This window comes from Macaca thibetana, chromosome 13 (genome assembly GCF_024542745.1).
Source record: "Macaca thibetana thibetana isolate TM-01 chromosome 13, ASM2454274v1, whole genome shotgun sequence".
Lineage (NCBI taxonomy): Eukaryota > Metazoa > Chordata > Mammalia > Primates > Cercopithecidae > Macaca > Macaca thibetana.
In genome coordinates, this window is record NC_065590.1 from 39,858,165 (window position 1) to 39,870,563 (window position 12,399).

General features: G+C 36.9%; 1 long non-coding RNA gene across 1 annotated transcript in view; it reads left to right on the forward strand.

Moving 5' to 3' along the window:
- Positions 1–9,651, forward strand: part of LOC126934119 (uncharacterized) — a 54,769-nt gene extending 45,118 nt beyond the window's left edge. Inside the window, exons 2-3 of the long non-coding RNA XR_007718839.1 lie at positions 6,730–6,874; positions 8,127–9,651. This is a non-coding gene — a long non-coding RNA (uncharacterized LOC126934119). The remainder of the gene's footprint in view (positions 1–6,729; positions 6,875–8,126) is intronic.
- Positions 9,652–12,399: the final 2,748 nt, after the last annotated feature.

The following is a 12,399-nucleotide window of genomic DNA, read 5'->3' on the forward strand; positions in this document are numbered from 1 at the left end:
TGTTGCAATCTACTTATCTGACAAAGGGCTAATATCCAGAATCTACAAGGAACTTAAACAAATTTACAAGAAAAAAACAACCCCATCAAAAAGTGGGCAAAGTATATGAACAGACACTTCTGAAAAGAAGACATTTATGCAGCCAAAAAACATATGAAAAAAAAGCTCATCATCACTGGTCATTAGAGAAATGCAAATCAAAACCACAATGAGATGCCATCTCACACCAGTTAGAATAGTGATCATTAAAAGTTAGGAAACAAAAGATGCTGAAAAGGATGTGGAGAAATAGGAATGCTTTTACACTGTTCGTGGAAGTATAAATTAGTTCAACCATTGTGGAAGACAGTGTGCTGATTACTCGAGGATCTAACACCAGAAATACCATTTGACCCAGCAATCCCATTACTAGGTATATACCCAAAGGATTATAAATTATTGTACTATAAAGACACATGCACATGTATGCTTATTGCGGCACTATTTACAATAGCAAAGACTTGGAACCAACCCAGATGCCCATCAATGATAGACTAGATAAAGAAAATGTGGCACATATACACTGTGGAATACTATGCAGCCATGAGAAAAGGAGGAGTTCATGTGCTTTGCAGGGACTTGGATGAAGCTGGAAATCATCATTCTCAGCAAACTAACACAGGAACAGAAAACCAAACACCACATGTTCTCACTCATAAGTAGGAGTTGAACAATGAGAACACATGGACCCAGGGAGGGGAACATCACACAGCAGGGCCTTTTGGGGGGTGGGGGGAAAGGGGAGGGAGAGCATTAGGACAAATACCTAATGCATGCGGGGTTTAAAAATCTAAATGACGGGTTGATAGGTGCAGCAAAACACCATGACAGATGTATAGCTATGTAACAAACCTGCATGTTCAGCACATGTATCCCAGAACTTAAAGTAAAATTAAAAAAATAAATAAATAAAGGGGAAGGCTTACTCTCAGATACACACACACAAAATACGTTGGAAGAAGTGCCAAAACTTAAGCACTAAAAGGTATATTGTACAAAATGGTTCTGTCTTCAAAGACAAAAATCAACTCTCTGAATTTAGTTTGAAAGCCAATTCAATTTAGTTTAAAAAGCCAAACTTTTATTATTTATATGCTTCCAAGACTGAGACTTGGTGTGACCAAATTTTCTACTTGCCAATCTTATTTTGCATTTATTCTGTATATATTCACAAGTATATATATGTGTATATATACATATATATGTGTATATATGTGTATATATATATGCATATCTGTGTATAGGCATGTGTACACAGAGCCACTGTTGTGGTCTGGACATTCATACCATCCAGTAATCTTTGCTAATACCCAGTATTAACAGAAAGTGATTTAAGCAAATGGGGGCTAACTTGAGAAAAGATCGTGCTTATAGGGAAATTTTAACACAGCTCTTTAGTTGCATTATGGAAATGCGTGGCTTTGTTTCCATGCGGACTGTACTGAAAGATCCCATATTGTCAGCAGCACTTGTATATACTTTGGAAGTTTTGTCCAAGTTTCATAAATCTTGTCATATATCAAGTTATTCTAAATATGGCCAAAGTAAATAATCTGCAGCCAGAAGAGTGAAAGGTCATTTGTGCCCTAATTGCAGAACAATGTCCTCTCTCAGTCAATGCCACAGCTCTCTTTTCATTAATCAGGCCTTTGGTGAGTAACATCTATTCATGTTAGAGTTTTCCCTGAACAAGTTTCAGAATATAAACCAGTCTGGAATTGAGATATTTAATTGTTTGGGTGATAGTCAAAATAACTCTCATGTAACTTTTTTTCTTTTTTAATAATTATAATATTGATAAGATAAACTTACGAGGAATGTCAATCTTAGCAATTTGGAAACCCTCATAAATCCTCTCACCCCTGTTACCCCTGGCTAAACATGATTCAGCTTCATTCTCTAGTTCGATGTTCTCCCCCACTCTCCATTTTCAGCTATTAATCTCATTGAGCTTCTCTGTCTTGACATAAAACTACTCAAAATTTAACAAAACATTACTCAGACTCCAGAGACACGGATTCTTCATGTTTTTGTGTGAAAGTTGCTTTTATCTAGACATTTCCTTTACAAGCATGTAAAATCAAGATAGAATTGTGCCCTCCTGTTGGACAGCTTTAGGGGTCTGATGTTCAGCAATTCTTGTAGGGCCTCCATCCAAACACTGGTTTGGCGTTTCAACTTTATCTCCTTCTTGTGCCTGAGATATAATTAGTGTTACCTACAACCCAGGTAGGGCACTTGCCTTTTTCTCTGATGGCAGCCACCTTCTTATTACCCCCATCCAGAAATTTGTCTGAGGCCAGAACCTGTGTCTCCTTTTGCTATTTTCTGTTTCTTTTCTTTTCTTTTTTTTTTTTTTTTTGAGACGGAGTCTCGCTCAGGCTGGAGTGCAGTGGCCGGATCTCAGCTCACTGCAAGCTCCGCCTCCCGGGTTCGGGCCATTCTCCTGTCTCAGCCTCCTGAGTAGCTGGGACTACAGGCGCCCGCCACCTCGCCCGGCTAGTTTTTTGTATTTTTTAGTAGAGACGGGGTTTCACCGTGTTAGCCAGGATGGTCTCGATCTCCTGACCTAGTGATCCGCCCGTCTCGGCCTCCCAAAGTGCTGGGATTACAGGCTTGAGCCACCGCGCCCGGCCTATTTTCTGTTTCATTAATTCCCAAGGAGAGCTTGTGTGTTCCATATGGACCGTCTTACTGTGTTTAAAAAAAATTCACTTAAGTGATAAGTTACTGAGAATAAAGAAGACTGACGCAAAGCGTTGTCCTACTCTTGGCAAAGCAAACAAACAGATAAGCAAAAAACTAGACCTGAGGTTCTATACGTATCCATCCATCCATCCATCCATCCATCCATCCATCCATCCATCTGTCCATCTACCCAATAGGTATTGGGTGCCTACCGTGCATCAGTACTGATATAGTGATGATTAGGTCAGAATCCCTGTTTTCCTAGGGCTTACGTTCCAGTGGGGAATGACAGGTAGTACATATATAAAAGTAACATGGTTTCTAATACTGAGAACCACAGACAAACTAACAAGAGCATTGCCATTGAGAGAAAGGGTCTGGAAAGTAGCAGTTTAATATTAAATAGAATGCTTGGGAAGACCACCCTGAGAACATGATATCTGAGTTAAATCATAAGAAAGAGCTAGCTGTAGGAGGGCATGGGGACATTGTAGTCAGAGTGGGCATCTGGTACAAAGGCATGGAATCAGGAAATTGTTTGGAGTATCAGAGAAAATGGACTAAAAAGCCATATGCTCTTTGGAGTGGCCAGTTTGGGCTTTTTATTAGTTGGGACCTTTGGAGGGGAACCCGTGGGCCTATCTGTGTGTTGAAAGAGACACCTGCATCCTTTGACCTCTAGCTCTGAATCTTAGGGTGGTCATGGCTCAGTGGAGTCAGGCGCCTGCACACTGAATTTTTCTGATTATTTCCCCTGCACCTTACTCAGGAACTGATCATCAAGAAAACTAAAATCAAAATTGAACACCTCCAATATACAATCTAATCTGTGAGGTAGAAGTAAATGGCTTATTCATCTCACAGAGCAAAAGACCAATATAAATGATGGGAAGAAATGGACCTGGTTTTCTGGTAACTCTTTTTGTTCCAGTCTTTTCCATTCCATTCCATTCCATTCCATTCCATTCCATTCCATTCCATTCCATTCCACTCCACTCCATTCCATTCCATTCCATCCTATCCCATCCCTTCCCTCAGTTCTCTGCCCTTGAATAATGTCTTTTTGTCGCAACTTGCTGCCTTATTTCTGATTAAATACTGCTTTTTATTTTAAACAGTTTCTACTTATATAAAATGATTGAATTCATGAAATTATTATTTTCTGTTGGGGTCTCTGACACACCTAGATTTGTTCCTTAATTTGGGAATATATGCGCTACTCCTATTGACTCAATCTTTGATAGAAATTGATGAAACATTGTAATTTTTAAAATATTATCATTGCTTCCTTCATCCTCTTGTTGGGGTGGTCTCCAGAATGTTGGATCCTAGGTTACACAGAGAGGAGTGAACACAGTGTGATCCCACTTTCGCAGCTCCCACAGTGTACGGGGGACAAAAACACAGATAGTAGCAGAAGGAGGCAGAAATGAAGTCCTAGGGTACCCAAAAGTCAATTCATTTGCTCTGGAAAAAGGGCAAGGCAAGTTAGGAAGAAGTTGGAGAGTGGCTCGAGTTAGGCCTATAGTCTCCAGCTCCCCTGACATCGCCAGTTCAGCACACTACGAGGAGGGCAACCGCAGATCCAATCTCACCTTTCCAGCTTCTGGGAAGAAGACACTACACTCTCAGGTATTTACCTTAAATCTTAATCAGTCACATAATTGCTGCTCCAGCTTTCTTGAACCATTGAGTGAGCTATGGCTGCAGTTGCTGAATTATTATTTCCAACAGAACCAGTCACAATGCTTTATAATTTCATTGTCCTTCAACATGAAGCCTAGCTCCAGATTATGACGCAAATTGATATTGCAAGTTTTATTATCTTTGCTTTCTCACTAATCAGTCAAGGTTAGGTGAGGAAAGATTCTCAAGATTTAGTTGATGTCTGTGATGGCAACTGAAACATAGGTGCTGGAAAATGAAGAGGCAATTACAGACAAGGTTTCTACAGGCCCAAGGTGTAGAAAATGCCAGGAATTTATACTTAAATCTTTCTCACTCAATCAATCCTGTTTTCACCTGAGGGATGAGAGAAGATTTCCTCTGGTTAATGTAGGCCGTGGTAATAATCTAAATATCACAGTGTTAATACTTCTGAACCAAGAGAATGAAGATAATGATATCAACACATTTGGGGTCTGTAGCTTTGCCACCTCCCCACACTTCACACACAAACAGATGAAAAAATGTTATTTTTAAAGTGTTTTTCTTCCCAAATATTTTATTACATTCAATATATTAGTAGCTAGTACAAGTAGTCAATAACAAAAGCGTTTTTTTTTGTTTGTTTTTTTTTTGACAGAATTTCACTCTTGTCGCCCAGGCTGGAGTGTGATGATGCAATCTCGGCTCACTGCAACCTCGGTCTCCCGGGATTCAACTGATTCTCCTGCCTCAGCCTCCCAAGTACCTGGGATTACAGGTTTGCACCACCACACCCAGCTAATTTTGTATTTTTTAGTAGAGATGGGGTTTAGGCTGGAGTGCAATGGTGCAGTCTTGGCTCACTGCAACCTCTGGCTCCCGGGATTCAAATGATTCTCCTGCCTCAGCCTCCCAAGTACCTGGGGATTATAGGTGTGCACCACCACACCCAGCTAATTTTGTACTTTTAGTAGAGATGGGGTTTCACCATGCTGGTCAGGTTGGTCTTGAACTCCTGATCTCAAGTGAAACACCCACCTCGGCCTCCCAAAGTGCCGGGATTACAGACGTGAGTCACTGCGCCCAGCCAGCCAAACCTGTTTTTGTGTATAGATGCAGCCACAGCAAGTAAACATCGTAGAATATTTGTAAATAAAATAGTAGGCTAAAAAATATATTTGCAGTACATGTCTTTTTACTCAGGCATTCTAGTGAGCTACAAAAATGTACCCCTTAGCAAGGGGAATTAAGAGTATGTAGAATAGATTTAGCTATAAGTGCACTTATAGAAACACTATCAACAATAGGAAAAAATGAAAATCTAAATGATCAGTAAAAGGGGATTGGCTAATTAATTTCCATACAGCCACAAAAGGGAAAATTATGAAATAATTGTAATAATTTAGAAAGATATTCATGATCTATATTGAAAGAAAAACCAAGCAGACTGAGGAAAAGTATGTATAGATTGAACTATATACAATTGTCTTTATAGGTCAAAAATGATTATCTGTAATTTATTACCAAACTAAGGTATCATCTCATTTTTGTAAATCATAAAAACAAAACATCTGTGTGAATATATGTGCTTGCGTGTACAATCTCTGAAAATATATTTGCTGAGGTTTGCAGTGGTTGTCTTCAAGATAATAGGCTTAAGAAGCCTATTAAGAAGTTTATTAATAATAGCAGTTGTTATTTTCATTATTATTATAATCTTTTACTCATCCATTTTTTCAGGCTTTTCTTTAAGAAGAATATAATCTTTTATAATGTGGAATACAAAATACACTTCATTTTGTAAAAAAGAAATGATCAATTCGATCCACAAACTTGTGTGGATGCTATTTTCATTCAGTGGTGAAAGCTCCTTTGGCTGTTGCCCCTTATTCAGCCTTGATTCCTTTTTATTTTTTTGCTGTAGGGAAAGACCATTTCTCTCACCCTAGAATAGACATTCTAAAGAATAGCCAGCAAAATGTGAGCAAAAAAGAAAAGAGTACATGGTTTGCCCCCCATTAACTGACTGACATCTTCAACTAAACAGAGCATTCTCTGTTCCCATGCAAAAGATGTCTACATCAGGAATTTGGTGAACACACACACACACACACACACACACACACACACTAGCACCTACATACATCAGTTAAGTTCATGTTTCGAGTCATTTTTAGGTAGTTGCTGCCTGGTATGGTGCACAGAAGTACACTCTCTGTTAGGAACAACAAACTGAAGACAAAAGATAATCTATTTCTATTTCAAATTAGTGCAGAACTGAGCTCAGTGGCCATGTGCCATAGTACTCCTTGCTCTCATCTTCTTCTTCATTTTTTTCCATCTTCTTTTTTTCAGGTTAGTTCCATGACTTGACTAAATGGGGGCTTGGCTATCTTGACAGAGTCTCATTCCAGCCCTGTTCACATCCTCTGTGGTTGTGGAAATACAGACTCCAAGTAATTCAACACTTTTAGCACCTTCCTGAGACCATTTACTCTCTGTGAGTACTGTAGACATCAATACATATTTAGCCCAATCTCCTACTGTATTTACACCTACTGTTATCATCACTGACAAATGTAAAATGATGATCATCACAATTATGGCCTAGAGAAAGTGCAAGATCTTCAATCAGCAAAGAAAAATTAGATTATCTGCCCTTGACTGTTCTTCCTAACAAAATAATAAATTCATATTACAGAAAATTTTTCTTAAGCAACACATGAACTAAAATTTTCTTAGCGTAATTTAGATGACAATTCCCTTTCAATCACATGGGCTATTTGGGCCTTGCATAAATTAGCCAGCAGAACTCAATTATTTTGCTGATTTCCATGAGAAATCCTTTCCCATCTAGCATTTCAAAACTAGAGTTGTCTTTACTAAAGATATATTCACATTGTACCAGTGTACCTCCCTATTTTCCCTGAATCCCACCTGACATCTCCGTTTTCCCTCTTCCAGTGGTTCTCAAGTTTTTGTGTATATTGCCTGTGACATCCATTACACTCAGATCAGGAAGCTTCATGTCTTGAGATTTTGATCTAATAGGTATGGGAGGAGGCTGAAGAACCTGGATTTTTATCAGGTACCCCAGAGATTTTGATGTATTGTCACACTAGGAAAATAATGCTTACAGTCATTTCTTTACCAAATGGCCAAATGGGTTTTTTCTTCCATCTTTTCCTCATCCTCCACCAAATGCCCAGCATTTCTGAGTCTTTTTAAACACCAGCTATCCCTCCACATACCTGATATTAAATTATTTATCATTTTATTATAAAGGGCAATTTCATGATCAACCCTGGTTATCTCAGAGTTTCCTTGGAACCTTAATCACTATTCCAAAAACTTTAAATCATAAACCCCTGCCCAAGAGAACAATTGAGCTTCTTATACAAAGATAAAACCTCAATCAGAATATTAACAAATGCTCCAGTTCAATGAGTAATTAATGTATTTGGATTTTTTTAACCTCAAGAACTAATTTTAATGAGGTCCACTGATAACTGTGACTAGATCTAAGCCTTAGAGACCAGAGATTATTTTCAGTGTATACTTGTGTGTATCTATCTATGTATCTATCTATCTATCCACACATCAGTATTTAGTCCAAGAGACGAAAAGGTAATATCAGATAGCTAAACTCACTAAGATTTTAAAAATGCAATTCAGATTATAATAGTTGTATCAATTTTTCTCCCTGAAACTACTGCTTAAAGAAGAATTTTGTTCTATGGGTACAAATGCAGAAAATGGAGTCTACCTGCTTCCACCTCAGAGATAAAGAACCTTCTCTTTGATCAAGCTGAGTTCCAGAGTTCCAAGTTTCCCAGGATTCGGAGATCCCTGGCCCAGCTGTGATATGCAGTCTCAAAACACAAAACATCTGGAGAGATGATATGAACAATTCATCTTTCCTTATTTATATTTGAAGGCTAAGGCAATGTTTATGGAATAAAGAATTTGTTTAAATGAATGTCTGAACATTATGAATTCCTTGTTACACTTTATCTGGCTTCACAATTGATGTAGTGAACCAAGATCTCTCTATTCATATACTCACATGCATATATATACACATAGGCATATAGTCATAAAGCTGTATAGTCATATATACATATATCTATATATCAAAAAAGAGATTGCTATTTTTCTTTATGCACCTAGGGAAATCTCTGAACCTATTAAGGCCACTATATTCATTTCTCTAAAGCCTAAAGGCAGACTGGAAGGACTGAATATGAGTATAACACAAAAGTAATATTTTTCACTAAATCATGGCTATTAAGAACCTTATAGTCTTTGAGTGGAGTGTACAATTTGAAATTAAAGTTTCATAACCAAGTATCCTTCTTTTATAAAGAAAAATGTTCTCATAAATCTGTTATCCAAAATGGTTTTGAAAGAAAATTTACCATTTTCTTCAACTTTAAAATCATAATTGCAAGGGAAGCTCTGTGCAGAGACGTTTGGCATAAATATGAATGACAATATTTAAAAACTATTACAACATTACTAAAAAATGTTGGGCAGCTTTGACCTGATTTTTTGCTTGAACTTTCTCAATCTGATTCGTCAACTGAAGACAAGTAAAAGTTTTTTACAAATTCTATCCTTAGCCTCTCAATTAATCTCAAGTATTTGTTCAGAGAAATAATTGAAAATTCTGACTGTATTCTGACTGAAATGTGGATCACTGGAGGCCTCAGAGCTTCAGTGTGTTTAGTTCCCTATGGTTTTTGATGCATATGCCCTATGTGAACCTTTTGGAGGACAGAAAAATTCATAACTGACTAGCAGTTGGCTAACTTTAGTTAAAAAGTGAAACACCTACTCTAGTGGTGCAAACGATGTCTACAAAGGGCAAAATCTTTGGCTTTCAAAGGAATTCAGCAATGTCAATAGACTGGCACTTGAGAGTCACCTAAAATTTATTTGTATTACTTTTCACCCAATTTTAAAGAAGAATATTTCTAAGATAAAAACTTCTTAAAACTTCAATTAAAAACAACAACAACAACAACAACAACTAAACTCAGTACTCCTAAGCCTTCATAGATATATACTTCGATATCTTGCATGGCATCAAAAGCTCTAATAACCAAATTCTTTCCTGACTCCTAATCATGTGTCCTTGTTCTTCTGCTTAATTCTAAAGTAACATTTTGTCTATTTGTGTATATGCATGTGTACACATTTGTGTGAGTTCACAAATGATTACTATGATGGATGGTAATTTATATCAATCTAACCAAAATAAAATTGGAAAAATCTCATTTCGATTTTTCATTTAAAGTTTTATTTTTAATATTAATATGAATATGTTTGTGCATTAACTTATTATAGGTTTGTGTTTAATTTTGTTTCAGTTATTTTTGCCACCTAAGGGCCTAGAACAATATTGTAGGCACTCAACATATTCATGTAATATAAATTAATTAGTATGAAAAAGTGAAGGCTACACTTTATAAAAATATTTTTATTTTACAAGTTTTGGTTTTTTGTTCTAGGAAACTGAATTAGGGTAACAATTTGATGTTTTAATGACTCTATTTATATCTACAAGTAAAAAAGTTTGTCTTGACAACAGAAGCGCAAATACTTTTACAAATATGTTACTCCTATGCTTTGTTAAGCACTTAAGTGGCTGTTAACATTATTAGATACACTGCATTATTATATATTTACCCCAATTAATTATGACTTCTTAAGTTAAGCACTTAAAAATCTATGTGAATAATGACCAAATCTTACGTCTCTCACATTGCTTCATATAAGGCCTTACACACAATTGTCACTAAAGGAATATCTGTCGAGTTATTCCAATTAGGGCTAGAAAGATTACTCAGTGTCTTGGAGAATGTGTCAAGAATTCAAAAATGATAAGGTATGAAGATAAGACATTTACTGCACAGCAGGAATTTTGCTCTCAGAATCATGGCCAGAAACAGAAGTCTCAAATCAGGTTTCCTCCTCAGCCACAGAAAATTCAGAGATTGACTTTCTCTTGGCTATTAGCAAGTCCATCCTGCCATGGTACCTCTCTGATGCCCTCAATGAGATATTTTTAGTACTTTTTCCCAGCATTTCCATTCTTCTACATGAGTTTTATAACTAGTCCATGATAGAGTAGCAGAGATTGGATCTACCTATCCCTCCAGAGCAATAAAACATGGTCAAAATAAATAGAATAGTTTCAAGATGTTGGATATCAGGAAAAAAGATCCATCACCCCCGAGTGATGAGAAACATACAAGGTGAGCCCTATAATTGCCCAGCTAAATGCCTTGAGGGAGTTTCCAAGCTGTGATGCAGAAAAAAGAAACTGAGGCAGAACCTTATCACTGAGTTAAGGAGACAGAGCTGAGAGTCCAGGGAGAGGAGCTACAGTTCACAGAAGAAAATCCTGGGAAGGGGGAATCTATGAATAAAGAGAACTCCGGAGAGCTGCAAAGGACCCTCCTCAAGTATTCAGTTGAGTAATCATCAGCACATGTGTGAGGAAGCCCCCTAAGGCTGGCAAAAGAATATCTGGAAAGGGTTAAAATAACCAGTGCCTAACCTGGCACTGTTATTTTCACACACGCAGGGCCAGGATTAGTAATTCTTCCCACCAGTAAGACTGGAAAAATTCATGGGTCATTTGGAAGAGTGCTCAGAAAGGTCTTGTCTCAGTAGAGAAAAATAATTGTCTCTGTAACGATCACTGTCCTGTTTGTGCCTAACAAATCCTACATACAAATACTAAAAGGATCAAACTGTTTCTAAGTAACTTAAGTGTGCCCCAGAATAGAGCTCAAGAATATTTTTAAAGGTTCAAAATTATCCAACACCCAACAAGGCTTATACAATGGCTGGCATCCAACCAAAACTTTCCAGGCATAGAAAAAAGCAGGGAAATCTAACCTAATAAATGCGTAAATTAGAATAGAAAAAAAGGTCTGAAATCAATAGTGTCAATTTAAAAAGAAAGAAAGAAAGAAAAAAACACAGAAAAACAAGGTCAAGCTCAACCCAACATAAGCAGGAAATGGGAACAGGAAATAGGAAAGGTTAGAGCAGGAGTCAATGAAATAGAAAACAGGAAAACAGATGGGAAAATTAATGAAACCCAAAGCTGGCTCTTTGAGAACATCAATAATATTGATAAATCTCTAGTCAGACTGATTAGGAGATAAGTTATAAATTAACAACATCCAGAATGAGAGAGGTGAGGTGACATCACTGCAAATATTACAGATACTGAAAGGGTAGCAAGGACATGTTTTGAACAACTTTATGCCAATAAATGTGACATATAGACGAAATTGGAAAATTCTTTAAGGCCACAAACAATCAAAGATTTTCTAAGAAAAATAAATTGCCTTATTAATATATATCGTTAAAGAAATTGAATTTATTATATAAAACCTTCCCACAAAGAAAGTTTCAATTTCAGGTGGTTTCACAGGTGAAATCTACCAAATATTTAAGGAAGATATAATACCAATTCTTCATACATTCTTCCAAAAAGTTAAAAAAATGAAATACTTTTCAACTCATTATAGGAGGCTACTTTTATCTTAGTATCACAGCTGTGAAAATACATTACAATAAAAAAAAACAGATATCACTTATGAACACAGATGCAAATATTCCAAACAAAATTATAGCAAATCAAATCCAATGATATACAAAATTATTATTTTTCTTTGTTTTCTTTAGAAAATTATTATTTTAGGTTCAATGGTACACGTGCAGTTTTGTTAGGTAGGTAAACTTGTGTCTTAGAGGTTTATTGTACAGATTATTTTGTCACACAGGTACTAAACTTAGTACCCAATAGTTATTTTCTCTGCTACTCTCCCTCCTCCCACCCTCCATCCTCAAGTAAGCTTTAGTGTCTATTGTTCCCTCCTTTGTGTCCATGTGTACTCAATGTTTAGCTCCCACTTGTGAATTAGAACATGTGGTATTTGGTTTTATGGTCCTGCATTAGTTCACCTATGGCCTCCAGCTCCTTCCATGCTGCTGCAAAGGACA